The sequence below is a fragment of the Humulus lupulus genome, chromosome 3 (genome assembly GCF_963169125.1).
Source record: "Humulus lupulus chromosome 3, drHumLupu1.1, whole genome shotgun sequence".
In the NCBI taxonomy this organism is placed as follows: domain Eukaryota; kingdom Viridiplantae; phylum Streptophyta; class Magnoliopsida; order Rosales; family Cannabaceae; genus Humulus; species Humulus lupulus.
Genome location: NC_084795.1, coordinates 129,931,701 through 129,950,671, shown reverse-complemented (window position 1 = coordinate 129,950,671; position 18,971 = coordinate 129,931,701). Strand labels below are relative to the sequence as shown.

Sequence of the window (18,971 nt, the reverse complement as noted above, 5' to 3'; positions counted from 1 at the left end):
CACAGGCTCGATGCGCGCCCAAAGGCGTAAAACGCTCATTTGGAAATCCTTTCAAGCGAATGGCCATTCCCCCCTTTTTGGACATAATAGACAAAGATTTTTATTTTCTTTTTCCTCGCCGGTGAAAAAAAAATGAAAAATTTGTTATGGAAAAACACAAAATTTCAGATTTCCGATTATAGAGAAAAAAGGGAAAACGAAAGGATTAAAAAAAACGAAGAGAAAAAAAAAATAACATATAGAAAGAGCGGAAGCCTGGGATAGCATTGTAGTTTTTCAAATAATTAGAATTCTTGTGTTAGTAATCCAATCAATTCTGAGAAAATATATTATACTACCCTCATTAATAGGTTCACGAGCCGAAAATACTAAGCCCACTAAAGGAACAAAAATAGCGGGTAAGTTGCTGATAGTTGTCATAGAATAGGTACCTCGATTTAATATTTGTACCTGTTATTTATTGGTATATTTGTTATTATATTAAGATTTTAACTTGTTATAAAGATATCTTATCCTTCATATATAATTATACTATTATAATTATACTTAATACTTAAGTGAGTATTTAGTATATCGAATACTAGAAAGTATAGAAGATAAGAGTCTATTATGTAGATATATATTAAAATATAATAAGAAGTAGAGAGAGTAATATATAGAATATATTAATCTATAGAGAATATTAAATAATATATAAACTAGATAATATTAAGTATATAATAAATGAGCTTATTCATCTTGTTACATGTTTATACATATAATATATGTATGATAATCCACTTTGATTTATTATTTCCTTCGTTGTTGATTTTAGTAATTCTTATTATTAGTCTATTCAAAATTAAATATTTTTTTTTATTTTCTAATTTTTAGAATGAAATTTTCATTTAATAAAATTAAAGAAAAAAATTCTTCCAAATTAACGAAAAATTCGTTATAATAATAATATGATCCAACACAAGGGATTTTTAGTAAAACCAGGGTTGTGGGGGGATATAGAAAGATGCGGGACTTTCTTGCTTAATTTCACGGAAAAAGGAGAAAGAATTCACTCTGTTTATTTTGTTTGATGGAGATTTCATGATTCCTGATTAGGAATCTCGATCAGGAATATCAATAAAAAAATATCCGCATGATTCTTTCTCGAATTAAATCTTATGTTACCAAAGAGAAATCCATTCTTCGTGTTTTGACTTTGATTCCTATACTATGAAACGAAATCACTATTTTTTCACCATCAAACAAATAAAAAAAATGTGGAGTTTATTAAATTAAGGCTTATAAATTTCTACTTGATTGAATTCAAAGGAGAGAAAGCATGGAGCTGAAATAACTCACCCAGAACTCCTTTTAAAAGATTACGTGGTACAATTAGATTGAATAAGCCCTTATGGAATAAATATTTAGACACTTGTGAACCCTCCGGTACTGTCTTATTCAATGTTTGTTCAATTACTCTTTTACCCACAAATACAATGTAGGCATTGGGTTCTGCAATAATGATATCTCCCAACATACCAAAACTAGTTGTCACCCCACCCGTAGTAGGAGACGTAAGGATTGCTACATAGAATAACTTTTTATTTGATTGATAATCATATAAAGCAGAAGATATTTTAGCCATTTGCATCAAGCTCAAACTTCCTTCTTGCATGCGCGCTCCTCCGGAAGCACACACTAGAATGAATGGTAAATTTTGATTGGTAGCATACTCGATCAAACGTGTTATTTTCTCGCCCACTACAGATCCCATACTACCTCCCATAAATTGAAAATTCATAACCCCAATTGCTACGGGAATACCATTTAGTTGACCTGTACCTGTTTGAATAGCCTCAATTAATCCTGTCTTTCTTTGATAAGAATTAACACGCTCTTTATAAGGTTCCTCCTCCGAATGAAATTCAATAGGATCTAGAGAAACCATGTCTTCATCCATAGGATCCCAAGTACCTGGATCAATCAAAAGCTCGATTCTATCTGAACTATTCATTTTCAAATGACATCCACAATGTTCACAAATATTGATTTTTTATTTCAAAGATTTCTTATAATTTAATCCATAACAATTTTCACATTGAACCCACACATGTCTATATTTTTTAGTTATGTCTAAATCATTAGAACTTTCTCTGATAGTTAAATCGCTATTACTTTTACTAGTTCTTATAGAGGAACTATCGCTTTCATTACTATTTCCTCTTTCGCTACAAATATAACTATAAATGTAACTGTCATTGTAATTGTCACTACTAGTTAAAATGTAACTATCAACACATATTTGATAACGAAGATAATTTTCAATGCAACTAGTAATGTGATTATTCCAACTATATTTTGTATCATATACGTAATGATCATAGCGAGGAACATCAGTCTTCGATACATTATTCCGATAACTAGAATTCTGATAACTATAAAAATAATTTTCTGGTTCACTTAGAAAATAAGGGTTGTTGTCAATCTCAAAAATTTGATTTTCAATATCAAAATATATAGAGTAACTATCCCTATTACTATCCATAACTAAAAAAGTGTCATCAGGTATGAAATTCTGAATGTACCTGACGTCGATTAAATGATCAACATTACTGTAATTATAATTGTCACTATCACTCCCACTAGGGATGTCTTTATCCATATAATTTCGAATTTGATCTTCATTTACACTCGTATTTTCAATAGGATCACTAAGACTATTTATCGATTTACTTAACCCACACCTGTATTCTAATACCACGCTAAAAAACATTGAATCAAATCGTCCCTTCTTCATAGAACTTTCTTGCCCCTATTTACATGAAAATACAATAGATGAATAGTCATTTGATGAAGTGGGGTACTGAATTTTTTTTTCTTTTTTGAGAACCCGTAGTATCGTTTTGCTATATATGTTAAAATAGGATGAAACCCCCTTTTCAATTATAAATAATTAATTTGAAATAGTTGGTTCCCCATCCTGTGTCAAATTCACATTGAAAAAAAGAAAAAATGGTTCCCTCCTATAAATCTGAAGAACTTTTTCGTAAAATCTCGCCTACTAAACAGTTTCTATTACAACAAAAAACGAAAAGGACAATATATAAGATGGGTAGAAGAAGTTGTGATATTCGACTCGATCCATGATCTGAAACCGCAGGATATACATAGAAATAAAATAATATAAATAAAAAAGAATTTGCAGTGAATCCTCCTGTTAAGTAATCATGCATTACGATAGGAACTCCCAATTCTCTCGCAAATACAACCCTTTTGATCATTTCTTCACATGTACCTGTAGTTGCATTCAAGTGATGTCCTTTGATTTCCCCTGTTTCTGCCTGTGATTTATAAATTGCTTCTGCACAAAATAAGAAACGGTCTCTCCAACGCATAAATGGTTGGGAATTCACGTTCTCATCATCTTTGGTAAAATCAAGTCCACCACGAAGACATTCATAAACTGCTCTACCGTAATTCTTAGTGGATAACCCTAATTTAGGTTTAATATTACATCCTGATAGAGGGCGGCCATACTTGTTCAATTTATCTCTCTCAACTTGGATCCCATGAGGCGGACCTTGGAAAGTTTTAGTATAAGAAGGAGGGATTCTCAAATCTTCCAGACATAGAGCGCGCAGGGCTTTGAACCTAAATACATTACCCACAATGGAAGTAAACATGTTAGTAACAGAACTGTTGACGCAGTTCTTCGCCAACAGGTAATTAAGAAAAGAAAGAGAAAGGGATTAGTGCTTATGTTGAACCGAAATAGATGAATGATCTTGGAAATGGAATGGTGACACAAAATACATTTTTAGGTGGTTCAAAGGTTAAAATTCTTCTACTCCACCAGTCAGTATTATTGCTATATATTGGGTATTCTTTTACAGGATATTTCTTACAATATAGAATCCAACCCCTTATAACTCCCAGGGTCTCCATATTTATAGGAGAAGGCACCTGAGAGTTGGTAAGAAGGTCATCCCGTGACCTTCTTACCTATCATGTAAACTCTGGGACATTCATGATTAATTCCTAAACCTGACACATAAGTGTGGTCAAATCAATAGGTAAGGGGATAATGGGCCGCACGGCCCAACCCAGTTGTGGGTGTCTGAATACGCACGTTCCTGCTGCGTGTCTGAGAAGTCAGGGGTATATCAGACACATGATGTCTGATATATCCACATTTACCTTGCATGGTTGACTTTATAAAGGGTCACAGCCTCCAACTCTAGCTCGTACCACGAGCTGGATGATTCCCTCGACCTGTGGTCTTCAGAGTCCAGACTCAGTCCTTAAGCAATCTTGGCGAACCCTTGGGTTACCTCGAGCTAAGGAGGTAGGATCTTATGATGGCAGCTCCGGTCTTGGGGATGTCCACGTGGTAGTCATGATTAGGCCGTGTCTCAGCTCGTTAATCAGCCCGTGGGAAAATCAGGGCGTACATCTGCCCCCCAAGTCTCTGCTCGTGGTACACGATGTTGTGTAGGGCCACAGTAGGGGCTTTTCGGCTTCCCCATGAACTCTTCATATTCCACATTCTACGCAGGCGTCGAATACATGGAACATCGTGGTTGGTGACGGTACGTCTTCCGAGAACCGCATTTAATGGCCTAGCCTATGCCCAGCCGTCGTTTCGCCTTTCGAGTGGAGGGCCTTGGATCCCACATCAGGGAAATCGAACGGTCCTCCCCACGTGGCCCTTCATGTACATAAAAGGGGTGGCCACCTTATGCATGGGCCACCCGCTTATTTGAAATTTTCCAGAATTTTCTCTTCTTCTTGCTCTCAAAAATCCCCCCTTTTTCTCTGTCCGGTTACCATCTTCAGCGTTCCAGAAACTCAGGTGCAAGGGCTCCTTCGAGGCTTTGGAATCAACTACTTCGACGAAGCCCCAACCCAAGCGATTCCTTCATCATCTTCTCAACCAGAACACTCAGTAAGTCTTCTGACCGTGCATGTGTTGAAATTATTTTTCACTGTAGCTTAGGTAAATATTTACTGTAGCCACATGCAAGGGTTTGCTGGTTTTTTGTGGGCATGAAGGGTGAAAGCCTTTTAGGTTAGGGTATTGTTTGTAGTAGAAAATCGTTTAGGAGCATGGTTTACAGGATGCATTTTCTGGGGAAAATTTCTGGGTAGGATTTTTGGGATATTATTTCAAAATATCCAGTATTTTGGGTGCAAAACCGGGTAGCTTAGGGGACACGCTTCACAGGCGGTTTTGCCTTTCTTGCCTATTGGAACTTTCCCTCCAAGGCAAAATTCTAACCTGGCCCTCCTAACACACGAATTCCGAGTAATCGGGGATCTGTTGGGAGCACAGGCGCGTGTTCATAGAACCGCGTAGTCTCACTCTCCACGGGCTGGGCTTACCTCAGCTCGTGTCAAGGAAACCGATTTTTCTCCATTTTTAAGTCGCCTTCTTCTCAAATTTCTTCTTTTTGTTCGCTAGGCGATCAGATGGGACCCAAGAAAAATGCTCCCAAGAAACCTGTAGGCAGCTCTTCCTCCCGACAAGACAAAGGAAAGGAGGTGATGGCTGAATCCCCGATCCCTAACTTCGGGCCAGCAGTGGAACAGGAGCTCGAGGTGGCTCCTGACGCGTTCTTTGAGGCGGAGAGGATCGTTTCAAAGATCACTGACTAGGCGAGGGTCAACAAAATATTCCTCTCCCATAACATTGAGCTGGGGAGAGGATCCGTGGTTGCCCCTCCTCCTTTAGAAGGCGAGCGGAGCTGTGCGCCGCTTGATGAGGCGTTCTCATCCTGGAGTGACGAGCACTTCAAGGCGGGGGCCTTCCTCCCGTTGGATCAGTATTTCGCTGACTTCCTCAATTATGTGAGGTTGGCCCCATTCTAGCTCCCCCCCAACTCTTATCGTTTGTTGGCAGGATTGAGATACTTGTTCCTCAAACAGGAGTGGGAGGTCCCCACTCCTGCGGACGTCCTGTACTTCTTCTGCCTCAAGGCTAGCCCGGAGCAGCGGGGGTGAGGTGACGGGTTTTATTACTTAACCTGGTTCCCCAACACGGCTGCGGTCATCGAGCTGCCCAGCCACCCCAATGACTTCAAAGATCAATTCTTTATGTCGACGGGGTTCCAAAACTGCGAGCTCCACTACTTCAATCGTCCTCGTAAGTGCTTTTCAACCTTTTCTCGTAAGTTAAGTACCATTTAGCGCCTCCTGTATCCCTTTCTGACTTAGATTAATTCTACAGCTATCTTCGCGAGGACAGAGAAATCTGTGACCCTCGGGGCCCAGTACGAGACACTGGCAGGCTTGCCCCCCAGTGAAAAGGATTACCGTCTGCTCATGACAGACGAGACGATGGTGGCCTGTAAGCGGATCTTCCCTGGTCAGACTCTGAACCTAAGGAGGCTCCGGGCGCTTCCCCCAGCTCGCGACACCAGGCCTATCATTGTGGAGGAGGTCGCGGGGGATAAAGATGTGGAGGACGAGGAGGACGAAGTGCCCCTCATGAGGACGAGGAAACGGGCGCTGGAGGTCGCCCCAATAACGGATGAGGAGAGGATCCGTTCCGGAGCAGCCGCGGGTCCTTCTGGCCAAGGTAACCCTTATATGTTTAGGAATTTAGATAGGGCTACTTCTGACCCCCGGCTAGCTAGGTATAATCCCAAACAGATCGTCCAACGCCACTGACGTGATCCGGACCTGGATACAACCCTGCTCCACTGTGTCGACCAGCTCGTGCTGGATTACCAAGATAGCCGCCCTAGGGGTACCGTAGTCGTAGATAACACCCTAGCCTTTAGGTCGATCCTATTTGAGGAGTATGGGACCAACCTTCGGTCATGTCCATCACTCCGGAGGGGTACCGTAGCTCCAGGACTTAGGCAATATGTAGAAGAGTCTAGTCCTAAGCCGGCCTCAGATCCAAAACCCGCGCCAGCTCGAGAAGTGATTGTCTTAGATTCCCCCAAAGAAGCTCTGGGGCCGATGGTCATAACCATAGACTCTTCCTCTAGCTCGGGGGGTAGGATTCCCCTTTAGTACATAAACATACTTGAATTTTGCATTTTTTCTTTTCTTTCCTTTGTTTTTGTATGACTGCTAACTTCTGTACTAACCATATCTTTGTTTTGACAGAAGAGATGTCTCAGTCCGGGGAACAAAGTCTGCGGGCTGCGCTCATTGGGGGGAACTCCTCAGCTGGGGCCTCTAGGCCCAAAATGAAGAAGCTCCGGATGCTGAAGAAAGGTGCTGGGACCTCATCCAAGTCTCCTGCAAGGAGAAAGAGCAGCCCCCAGTCGCTCAGGTCGTGGGAACTATTCCTCTTGCTGCAGGAGGGAGTAGCATGCCCCCACCTCCTCCGCGAGCTCCGACCTTCGTCCGGGACACAGGGGTGGAGCTCGGGACTCCAGCAAGTTCAACCTCCAAGGTGCGCATCCCGGTTGACCCCCAGGAACTGGAGAAGATTCCAGAGGCCTTCCGGGGGATGGTGTACGGACGGCGAACTACGCCGTCAGCCACATTTACAAGTTCAACGAGAAGGAGCTCAGGGCCATCGAAATAAGGAGCCTGGTGGGCGTGCTGGAATCTTCACTGGGCATGGCCCTAACGATAAGCTGACCTTACCCTTTATGGTTTTTAATTATCATGCCTTGCCCTGTTTTTCCTTTATCTTTTTTTTTTCTAAGGTAGTTGCCTCTCCATTTTCGCAGAGCGTCGTTGCCCTCCATCGGAGCATAGCCAGGACCAAGGCCAAGCTCGAAGATATGCGGGGCGAGCATCAGGTGGTTAAGGATGCCCTGGCGGCCACGCAGGCCGAGCTGGAAGAAGCCCGTCCCAAGCTTCAGGAGGTCGAGGCAACCAAGGCCGCCTTTGCCGCTGCGCGGGCGGAGCTAGACGCCGCGAAGGCTGGGGCCGAGGAGGCCAAGGCTGCCCTTGCCGCTGTGCGGACGAAGCTGGATACAGCGAAGGCCGGGGCCAAAACCGCCCTGGAAGCCGAGCAGGTAGCCTCCGGCATCGCCCTGGAGGACATGCTCTATAACTGCTGGGCCTACAATCCGGACGGCGATTTCTCCTTCTTAACAGCGGACGTCTGGGAGCCCTTGCTGGAAGGGTTTAAAGGTCGCCTCGAGAAAGAGGCACCTTCCGAGGCCGGGGAAGCCTCTTGCGCAGCTGAGCAGGAGGGCGAGAGGGCGACCTCAACGGGGCAGCCTGGCGGAGCTTAGGGCCTTCCTTTTTTGCTCCCCCTCCTTTATATTTATTTTTTTGTGTAACTTTTGCACGAGGTGTTTCCACCTCGAGACAATTCAATTATCAATTTTATTTTTGATTGACTTATTTCCTTGTCTTTGCGCACTTTAGTTACTATTTTGAAAAAACTTAGTTCGCGTTAATTTTTATCAATATCTCGTGCTCTTTAAGAAGAACAACAATCAATCGATTCAAATTAACCTCCAAGTTTTATGACCTGGTTATATCCAGGAACTTAATTTGAAAACTTAGTTCGTGTTAATTTTTATCAATATCTCGTGCTCTTTAGGAATAACAACGATCAATAGATTTAAATTAACTTCTAAGTTTTATGACCTGGTTATATCCAGGAACTTAATTTGAAAACTTTGTTCGTGTTAATTTTTATCAATATCTCGTGCTCTTTAGGAAGAACAATAATCAATAGATTTAAATTAACTTCTAAGTTTTATGACCTGGTTGTATCCAGGGTACAGCTTAGTTCGCGTTAATTTTCATCAATATCTCGTGCTCTTTAAGAAGAACAACGATCAATCAATTTAAATTAACTTCTAAGCCTTTTAAGGCGACCTGGTTATATCCAGGCACCATATGCCCCCCAAGTAACTGGGAAAGGGTCTTTCGTCGTTACTTAAGATTACACTCGTAAATATGTACAATCATAAACGAAAAGTTAATTCTCATTGCGTAATACATAGAAAATGGCCTTTAAGGCCTTACAAGGAAATCATTGGTAATATCTCTTCAAATGGATGGCGTTCCAAGTCCGTGGGACTGCCCCTCCATCAAGCCGAGCTAATTTATAAGTTCCCTCTTTGATGACCTCGATGACTTGATATGGTCCTTCCCAGTTCGGTCCCAATACTCCATCTTTGGGATCCTTCCCGGCTAAGAAAACTCTTCTGAGGACCAGGTCGCCAACGCTAAAGGCGCGCTTCTTGACTTTTGAGTTGAAATAGCGAGTGATCTTCTGTTGATAATGGGCGAGCTGGAGTTGCGAATCTTCTCGTCTTTCATCAATCAAGTCTAAGGAAGTGCAAAGTAGCTCGTGGTTGCGATCCTGGTCGTATGACTGGACCCTATACGAAAGTACCCTAATCTCCACAGGGAGGACTGCCTCACTCCCGAAGGTCAGGGAGAAAGGGATATGACTCGTAGGAGTCCGATGCGAGGTCCGGTATGCCCAGAGAACCTGGGGGAGCTGTTCTGGCCAGACCCCCTTCGCTTCGTCTAGTCTCTTATTGAGGCTCGCCTTTAACATCTTGTTGACAGCCTCGACCTGGCCATTCGCCTGAGGATAGGCCACGGAGGAGAAACTTTTCACAATTCCATTCCTCTCACAAAACTCGGTGAACAGGTCGCTGTCGAACTGAGTCCCATTGTCGGAAACAATCTTCTTGGGCAGCCCGAATCGGCACATAATGCTCTTTACCACGAAGTCAAGGACTTTTTTGGAAGTTATCATTGCAAAGGTTCTGCCTCAGCCCACTTCGTAAAGTAGTCGATGGCCACCACGGCGTAACGGACCCCGCCCTTTCCAGTAGGGAGGGCACCAACCAAGTCGATCCCCCAAACCGCAAACGGCCATGGGGACGAGATAATCTTCAGCTCGACTGGGGGAGCTTGGGCAACTGTGGCGAATCGCTGACACTTGTCACACTTCTTCACCTATGAGATCGAGTCCTTGGACAGAGTAGGCCAGTAATATCCTTGCCTCAGGATCTTCAAGGCCAAGCTTTGCCCCCCAGTGTGATCTCCGCAAAAACCCTCATGCACTTCCTGCAGAATGGCCTTTGCTTCGTCTGGAAGAACACATCGTAGGAGAGGTAGGGAGTGCCCACATCGGTATAACACCCCATCTACTATAGTATACCTGGGATCTTGATACAGAACTCGCCGCGCATCATTACGACCTTCAGGTAGTTTTCCCTCGACGAGATACTCAAGGATGGGGGTCATCCAGGTCGGCCTGGCGTCGATCATCTCGACCTCCGTCCTGACTTCTTCTATACTTGGTTTTTTCAAAAAATTCTATCGGCACCAACCCCAAGGTCTCCGTCTCCCCGGAGGTGGCGAGCTTGGCGAGAGCGTCCGCGTTGGCGTTTTTCTCCCGAGGTATCTGCTCGATCAAGCCTCGCCCGAATGCGGATAACTCAACTTTTACCTTTGCTAGGTAGGCAGCCATCTTGGGTCCTCGTACTTGATATTCGCCCAGAACCTGGTTTACCATGAGCTGGGAGTCACCGAAGCACTGGACGGAGCTCGCCTTCAGCTCCTGGGCTATCCTTAGCCCGACCAACAAAGCTTCGTACTCGACCTCGTTGTTGGAGGCCTTGAATCCGAATCTCAGCGTCGAGTGGAATCTATGTCCCTCAGGGGATAACAAAATGATTCCAGCTCCGGAGCCGTTCTCTTTGGATGAACCATCCACGAAGATCCTCCACGACTCCTGGGACGAGGTGACTTGGGGTGAGTCTTCTGCAGGATCCTCCCGGAATCCTGTGCACTCTGCTACAAAATCGGCCAGGGCTTGACTTTTTATAGCAGTTCGCAGAGTGTAAAAAATCTCGAACTGACTGAGTTCGACGACCCACTTTAACAGACGTCCCGATGCTTCAGGTTTTTGCAAAACCTGCCTTAAAGGCTGATCGGTCATGACGTGTATTGAGTGGGACTGGAAGTACGGCCTGAGATTTCGCGAGGCCGTGATAAGGCAGAATGCCAATTTCTCCATCAACGGGTACCGGGATTCAGCTCTGAGAAGTCTCTTGCTGATGTAGTAGACTGGCTTCTGAATCCGATCTTCTTCCCAGACTAATACGGCACTGGCTGCATCCTCCGTGACAGCCAGGTAGAGAAAAAGAGGCTCTCCTGCTTTTGGTTTGGATAGTACGGGTGGCTCGGCCAGATGTGCCTTCAGGTCGAGGAAAGCGCTTTCGCACTCTTCTGTCCATTCGAACTTCTTATTTCCTCGGAGCAGGTTGTAGAATGGCAAGCACTTATCGGTGGATTTTGAAATAAACCGATTGAGGGCTGCCACCCTTCCTGTCAGGCCTTGGACATCTTTGCGCGACCTGGGTGAGGGAAGCTCTAGCAATGATCTGATCTTGTCGGGGTTTGCCTCGATTCCTCGGGTATTGACGATGAAACCCAGGAATTTTCCCGATGCGACTCCAAAAGTGCACTTCTGTGGATTAAGCCACATGCCATACTCTCGTAGTATCTTGAAGCATTCTTCCAGGTCAGAAACATGGTTATCGGCAGTCTTTGACTTGACTAGCATGTCATCAACGTACACTTCCATGTTCTTCCCGATCTGGTTTGCGAACATTCTGTTTACTAACCTTTGATACGCAGGACCGGCGTTCTTCAGCCCGAAGGGCATGACCTTGTAACACTAAATGTTAGTCGGGGTCATGAAGCTGGTGTGCTCCTGGTCCGCCGGATTCATGGCGATCTGATTGTAGCCCGAGTACGCATCCATAAGGACATGAGCACGTGCCCCACTGTGGCATCCACCAATTGGTCAATCCTTGGCAATGGAAAACAATCCTTAGGGCAGGCTTTATTCAGGTCGGAGAAGTCGATGCAGGTCTGCCACTTCCTGTTAGGTTTCGGGACCAGCACGGGGTTGGCGACCCAAATCGGAAACTTGGCTTCACGGATAAAGCCGCATTTCTTGAGCCGGGCTACTTCTTCCTCTAAGGCTTCAGCCTGGGTTGTTCCTAGGCGTCTCTGCTTCTGGGCCTTTGAAGGAACACTTTTATCCAGATGAAGGGTGTGCATGATGACACTGAGGCTGATTCCCACCATGTCCTCGTGCGACCACGCAAACACATCCAGGTTGTCCTGTAGAAATCTAGTCAGCTCTGCCTTCCTCTTGCTGTAGAGGTTTTTCCTGAGCTTGACCATCCGTGAAGGGTTCTGCGGGTCGATGCTCACTTCTTCGAGCTCCTCAATAGCCTGGAGCTCAAACCTGTCCTCGCCTATTCGGGGGTCAATATCCTCACTTAAGACGATATTTTCCCCTTCGGCGCTTTGAGGTTTTTCAATCTCAGGATCAGTTAAGGGTTCCTGAGATTCCTCTTCACCACTTTGGATGGCCGTTGCCAGCTGCTCGGGTTTCGACTTTCCCTTCATGGAAATGCTGTAGCATTCCCTAGCAGCGAGCTGATCGCCACGGACAGTGGATATTCCCGTGGAAGTAGGGAATTTCATTGCGAGGTGGCGAATGGAAGTGACGGCCTCAAAGGCTATGAGTGTAGGTCGTCCCAAAATTGCATTGTATGCAGCGGAGCAGTCGATGACCACGAACTCGAGAAGTTTGGAGACTGTCCGAGGTCCTTCTCCTAGGGTGATCACTAGCTCGATAGTCCCTATAGCCGTCGATCCTTCTCCCGAAAAACCATACAGCATCTTGGAGGTCGCCTTCAGCTCGGCGACAGTCAAACCCATCTTCTCCAGCGTGGACCGGAATAGAAGGTTGACCGAGCTCCCATTATTGATCAGCACCCTCCTAACCCTCTGATTAGCGAGCTGAACTGCTACGACCAGAGGGTCGCTATGAGGGAACTGGACATGGTCTGCATCTTCTTCTATAAAAATGATCGGTTGCTTCTCCAATCGTTGCTACTTTGGCAAGCACAGCTCCGGGATGAACTCTACTCCATTATGCGCCTTGAGTTCGTTCACGTACCTCTTCTGGGAACCCCTGCTCGTGCCAGCCATATGCGGACCTCCAGAGATGGTGGATATCTCCCCTCCTATCACAGGAGGAGGGACGTCCTGATCTACCCGAGACCTGGGCTGACTGGCCGGGACTTCTGGAGCAGGTCGACTTGCTGGAACCCTGTTCTGCGCGTACTGGGCCAAGGGGCCAGCTCGGATGAGAGTCTCGATCTCATCTTTCAAATGCCTACAATCATCAGTATTGTGCCCAACATCGTTGTGAAAATGGCAAAACTTGGAGGTGTCTCTCTTCCCCTTTTGGTGCTTCAACGGCTCGGGCCTCTTCCAGGGGAGGCGAGTAGAGTTGGCTAGGAAGATATTCTCCCTAGACTGGGTGAGCTCTATATAAGTCGCGTAGACGGGCTTAAACTTGTCTAAGGACTTATTCTTCTTTTGGCCGTGCAGGCTGCCCTCGCCATTCCCCTTTCTTTTGCCTCCACCGAGCTGGTTGTTCTATGTGACATTTTGGGTCACTGCCACAACCTCCGTCCCCACTCTAGCGGGTTGCTCAAGGACCTAGCTGGTTCCTGCAGCTGAGGCTTCGGCCTCCTCCAAGTTGATCCATTCCTGGGCCCTGTTAAGGAATTCGTTCACCGAGCTAACTCCCTTTCTTTGTATATCTTTCCAGAGTTCCCCTCCAACGAGGATTCCAGTCCTCATGGCCATAAGCTTGGAGCTGTCATCCGTGTCTCTGGCCCGAGCAGCAACATTTGCGAACCTACTTAGGTAAGCCTTCAGAGTTTCGTCGGGCTGCTGCCTTACGTTAGCCAGAGAGTCGGCCTGAACGCGAGCAGCTTGGGAGGCTCGGAATGCCCTTTTGAATTCAGCCAAGAAATTTTTCCAGGAGCTGATTGATTGTATTTTTCCTTGCTTGAACCACTGCCTGGCTGGTCCAGTCAGGGTGGAAGGAAAGATTAAACACCTCAGCTCGGGGCCAATGTTGTGGGCCATCATCAGGGTGTTGAACATCCCCAGATGATCCGACGGATCTACGTCTCCATTGAACTTAGACAGGTGCGGCATACGGAAACCAGGTGGGTACGCCGTTGCTGCTATGCTGGGGGGGAAGAGCTACATCTCGTCCCCCAAATTGTACTCATCTTTCTCTTTCTCCGACAGGAGCTTCCTCATCAGCTCCTCCATCTGGGCCAGGCGCTCGAGGGTTTGGTCCTGATTCCCTTGGTTATTCCGGGGCTGTTCAACAGCTCCGGATCCATTGTACATATTTGGTAGGTTATTGCCCCTCCTATCTTGAGATAGGTTATTTGGGGCATTCCCGCCGTTACGTACTTCGGACAGGGCCCCCCCTGAGCGAGCATGGTTGTCGCCTCCTGCTGGCTCCCCTCTATGAGAGTTAAGGAAATCTCGCAGGTCAATCCCTTGGGTGGCTCGAGGGCTTTGTGCCAAACTTAGATGCTGACGCAGGTCTCCGCCAGAGAGGTCGCTCCGGCAACTGCCGATCCAGTAGCATTTGGTGGTGAGGATGTGGGCTTTCCCTCGGCGCCCTACTTCGTCGGGAGGGCCCTACGGAAGGCGGGTCTCTCCTGCTACTTCCATAGGCCGGAATATCTCGAACAGGCCGAGGAGGAGATGGATATCCTATTGGAGAGGGAGGATGCCTGACCGGAGAGGCGATCCTGGTTCCGTTAGGCCGGATGAGGTTAGGTGGGGGCCTCTCGGCCCTGCCAACCTGCGGGTCCCGCGCCTGGCGATCAGGACGAGGCGCAGGACGACTGTTGGGGACGGGGTGATGCTGCGAGCCCCCCCCCGGTTCTCCTTCTGGAATTTCCTCGGGCTCTTCTGGGCGCGCTCGAGGCCGGTTGGGAGCTAGGAGTTGAAGTTCTGACCGAACGGCTGTACTGCTGTTGTTCGGCTCTAGACATTTCTCCGAAGTTTGCCTCTCGATGGTGCGATGAAGGAGTGGAGTTGGCTGTCAGAAGTCTGTCCGAGCAGCTATGCCTGGACTGATTACCCCCGCGAGACTTAGGAGCCTCGCCTTGCCTCTCTCCGACGTTAGTGTCGGTTGTGAGAGGGGGTAGTCAGGCCAGCACGTCTTTGATCTACTGATTAGATATTGCTAGCTGGCTCCTCAGCTGAGCATTCTCCATCTCCACCATAGTGTAATAACATGGGTTTGGATTAGGTGGCCAGGGCGCCGAACTTCCAGTGTCATCTTGGCCCGCCGGCTGTTTTCCTGGCCACTGTTGGACTTCAGGAATTTGTTCGTCGGGGATGGCGACATGACGAGCCTCCTGCCCATCATGTTGTTCTGTCTCGTTACCGTGTCTGGATTGAGTAGTCACCATGGTTGGATGTTTGCGACAGCACCAATCTAACTTGCTCTCAATGAAAGCACCAATCTGTTGACGCGGTTCTTCGCCAACAGGTAATTAAGAAAAGAAAGAGAAAGGGATTAGTGCTTATGTTGAACCGAAATAGATGAATGATCTTGGAAATGGAATGGTGACACAAAATACGTTTTTAGGTGGTTCAAAGGTTAAAATCCTTCTACTCCACCAGTCAGTATTATTGCTATATACAGGGTATTCTTTTACAGGATATTTCTTACAATATAGAATCCAACCCCTTATAACTCCCAGGGTCTCCATATTTATAGGAGAAGGCACCTGAGAGTTGGTAAGAAGGTCATCTCGTGACCTTCTTACCTATCATGTAAACTCTGGGACATTCATGATTAATTCCTAAACCTGACACATAAGTGTGGTCAAATCAATAGGTAAGGGGATAATGGGCCGCACGGCCCAACCCAGTCATGGGTGTCTGAATACGCACGTTACTGCTGCGTGTCCGAGAAGTCAGGGGTATATCAGACATGTGATGTCTGATATATCCACGTTTACCTTGCGTGGTTGACTTTATAAAGGGCCACAGCCTCCAACTCTAGCTCGTACCACGAGTTGGATGATTCCCTCGACCTGTGGTCTTCAGAGTCCAGACTCAGTCCTTAAGAAATCTTGGCGAACCCTTGGGTTACCTCGAGCTAAGGAGGTAGGATCTTATGATGGCAGCTCCGGTCTTGGGGATGTCCACGTGGTAGTCATGATTAGGCAGTGTCTCAGCTCATTAATCAGCCCGTGGGAAAATCAGGGCGTACAAGAACTTTCTTCAAAAAGGTCTAAGGGATAAGCTACATAAGCAATATATTGATTTTCTTCTCCAGCAATGGGCTCGATGTGGTAGCATCATCCTTTGTAGCGATCAAGGCTGGTAAGCCCGTCAGTCCATACAGTTGTCCATGTACCAGTAGAAGATTCAGCAGCTACCGTAGCCCCAGCTTCTTCAGGGGGAACTCTAGGTTGAGGAGTTACTCAAAATGCTGCCAATATTTCAGTATCTTTGGTTTCATAGTCTGGAGTGTAATAAGTCAATTTATAATCTTTAACACCTGCTTTGAATCCAACACTCGCTTTAGTCTCTGTTTGTGGTGACATATGTCCCTCCCTACAACTCATGAATTAAGAATTCTCGCAATAACAAGGTCTACCCGACATGAATTAGGAGTTAATGAAACCTTATCACAGGAATCTTTCACAAAATTATCAACCAATATTATCAACTGATCAGAACGAACGGTTCGTTATTAGACCGTGGTATTTGATTCATCAAATACATCATTATTGTAAACTCTTTCATATATATAGCGCAACCCTATCTTGTTTTTTCAAGTTTCTAATCTCGTATCCTTTATTTTTGAATCAAAATATATAATGAAAGCGCCCTTGACAGTAATATATGTTGTATATGTAAATCCTAGATTAGATGTAAAAACAGGCGAATTTCGTCCATGAAAAGAAAGAAGGGGTATAGATATAAAAAATAAAATATTTTTAAAATAATAATAGGCTAAGCCTACATCAATATGTTGAAATAGGCAATAAGAGCCAATGAGATAGAAAAATGAAGCGTAAATGGAGTTCGGGTTCGAATTCCACGGCTTTCTCAAAATTTTTATTCATCTGCTTGATATTTTATTTTGAATTTGAAACTGGGGTTTAATGGATTTTGGTTGAACTTGAAAATTCATACGTTGAAATTGAATAAAAAAAATAACTAAACAATTGAATTGGATTCGGTTGAATATTTGTTACCAACGAAATCAAGTGCTAACACCCATCTCTTAATTGAATTAACCGATCAACTTAACTTGCTTTGCTCTCGAACCTTTATTTTTTATTTCAATTTCACAAAACATTTCAACATCTTTTTCTTTTTTTATGAGAATAAATCCTACTACTTCTAGTCCTGGGGTTCCCGCGCTTGAAAAAAAAACTTGGGGCGTATTGATCAAATCATTGGTCCAGTACTGGATGTAGCTTTTCCGCCGGGGAAAATGCCTAATATTTACAATGCTTTGGTAGTTAAGGGTCGAGATATTGTTGGTCAACAAATTAATGTTACTTGTGAAGTACAACAATTATTAGAAAATAATCGAGTTAGAGCTGTAGCTATGAGTGCTACAGATGGCCTAATGAGAGGAATGGACGTGATTGACACATGAGCTCCTTTAAGTGTTCCAGTCAGCGGAGCGACACTAGGACAAATTTTCAACGTACTTGGGGAGCCCGTTGATAATTTAGGTCTGGTAAATACTTGCACAACATCTCCTATTCATAGATCTGCACCTGCCTTTATACAATTAGATACAAAATTATCGATTTTGAAACAGGAATTAAAGTAGTAGATCTTTTAGCCCCTTAGCCGTGGAGGAAAAATAGGACTCTTCGGGGTGTTGGAGTAGGTAAAATAGTACTCATTATGGAATTTATCAACAACATTGCCAAAGCTCATGGGGGCGTATCCCTATTTGGCGGAGTAGGTGAACGTACCCGTGAAGGAAATGATCTTTACATGAAAATGAAAGAATCTGGCGTAATTTATGAACAAAATATTGCCGAATCAAAAGTGGCTCTAGTCTATGGTCAGATGAATGAACCACCAGGGGCTCGTATGAGAGTTGGTTTAACTGCTCTAACTATGGCGGAGTATTTCCGAGATGTTAATGAAAAAGACGTACTTCTATTTATCGACAATATCTTTCGTTTTGTCCAAGCAAGATCCGAAGTATCCGCCTTATTAGGCAGAATGCCTTCTGCTATGGGTTATCAACCCACTCTTAGTACTGAAATGGGTTCTTTACAAGAAAGAATTACTTCTACCAAAGAGGGATCCATAACTTCTATTCAAGCAGTTTATGTACCTGCAGATGATTTGATCGATCCAGCTCTGGCCACGACATTTGCACATTTAGATGCGACTACCGTACTATCAAGGGGATTGGCCGCCAAAGTCATCTATCCAGCAGTAGATCCTTTAGATTCAACATCAACGATGCTCCAACCTCGGATTGTTGGTGAAGAACATTATGAAACTGTGCAAAGAGTTAAAGAAACTTTACAACGTTACAAAGAACTTCAGGACATTATAGCTATTCTTGGGTTGGACGAATTATCCGAAGACGATCGCTTAACCGTAGCAAGAGCACAGAAAATTGAGCGTTTCTTGTCACGACCTTTTTTCGTAGCAGAAGTATTTACAGGTTCCCTGGGGAAATATGTTGGTCTAGCAGAAACAATTAAAGGGTTTAAATTGATTCTTTCTGGAGAATTAGATGGTCTTCCTGAATAGACTTTTTATTTGGTAGGTAACATTGATGAAGCTAGTGTGAAGGCTACGAACTTAGAAATGGAGAACAAATTGAAGAAATGACCTTAAATCTTTGTGTACTGACCCCAAATCGAATTGTTTGAAATTCAGAAGTGAAAGAAATAATTTTATCGACTAATAGTGGACAAATTGGAATATTACCAAATCATGCGCCTATTAAATACATTAACCCTATTATCCTGGGCGGATAGCGGGAATCGAACCCGCGTCTTCTCCTTGGCAAAGAGAAATTTTACCATTCAACTATATCCGCACTTGTTTTTGTTCGTGATACCCAAGTATGGATCATATTTTGGCAGAGCAAAGCCAAATACTCTCTATTTATTATTTATAAATATTTTATTTGTATG

The 18,971-nt window shown here is 44.9% G+C and overlaps 1 non-coding gene and 2 pseudogenes across 1 annotated transcript; 1 reads left to right on the top strand and 2 right to left on the bottom strand.

The window, feature by feature from the left end:
* Nucleotides 1-885: 885 nt before the first annotated feature.
* Nucleotides 886-12,532, bottom strand: LOC133823149 (acetyl-coenzyme A carboxylase carboxyl transferase subunit beta, chloroplastic-like; annotated as a pseudogene).
* A 4,740-nt stretch (nucleotides 12,533-17,272) lies between these two features.
* On the top strand, nucleotides 17,273-18,773 carry LOC133823148 (ATP synthase subunit beta, chloroplastic-like; annotated as a pseudogene).
* A 30-nt stretch (nucleotides 18,774-18,803) lies between these two features.
* TRNAG-GCC (transfer RNA glycine (anticodon GCC)) lies at nucleotides 18,804-18,874 on the bottom strand. The gene has a single exon. It is a non-coding gene; the product is annotated as a tRNA-Gly (tRNA).
* Nucleotides 18,875-18,971: the final 97 nt, after the last annotated feature.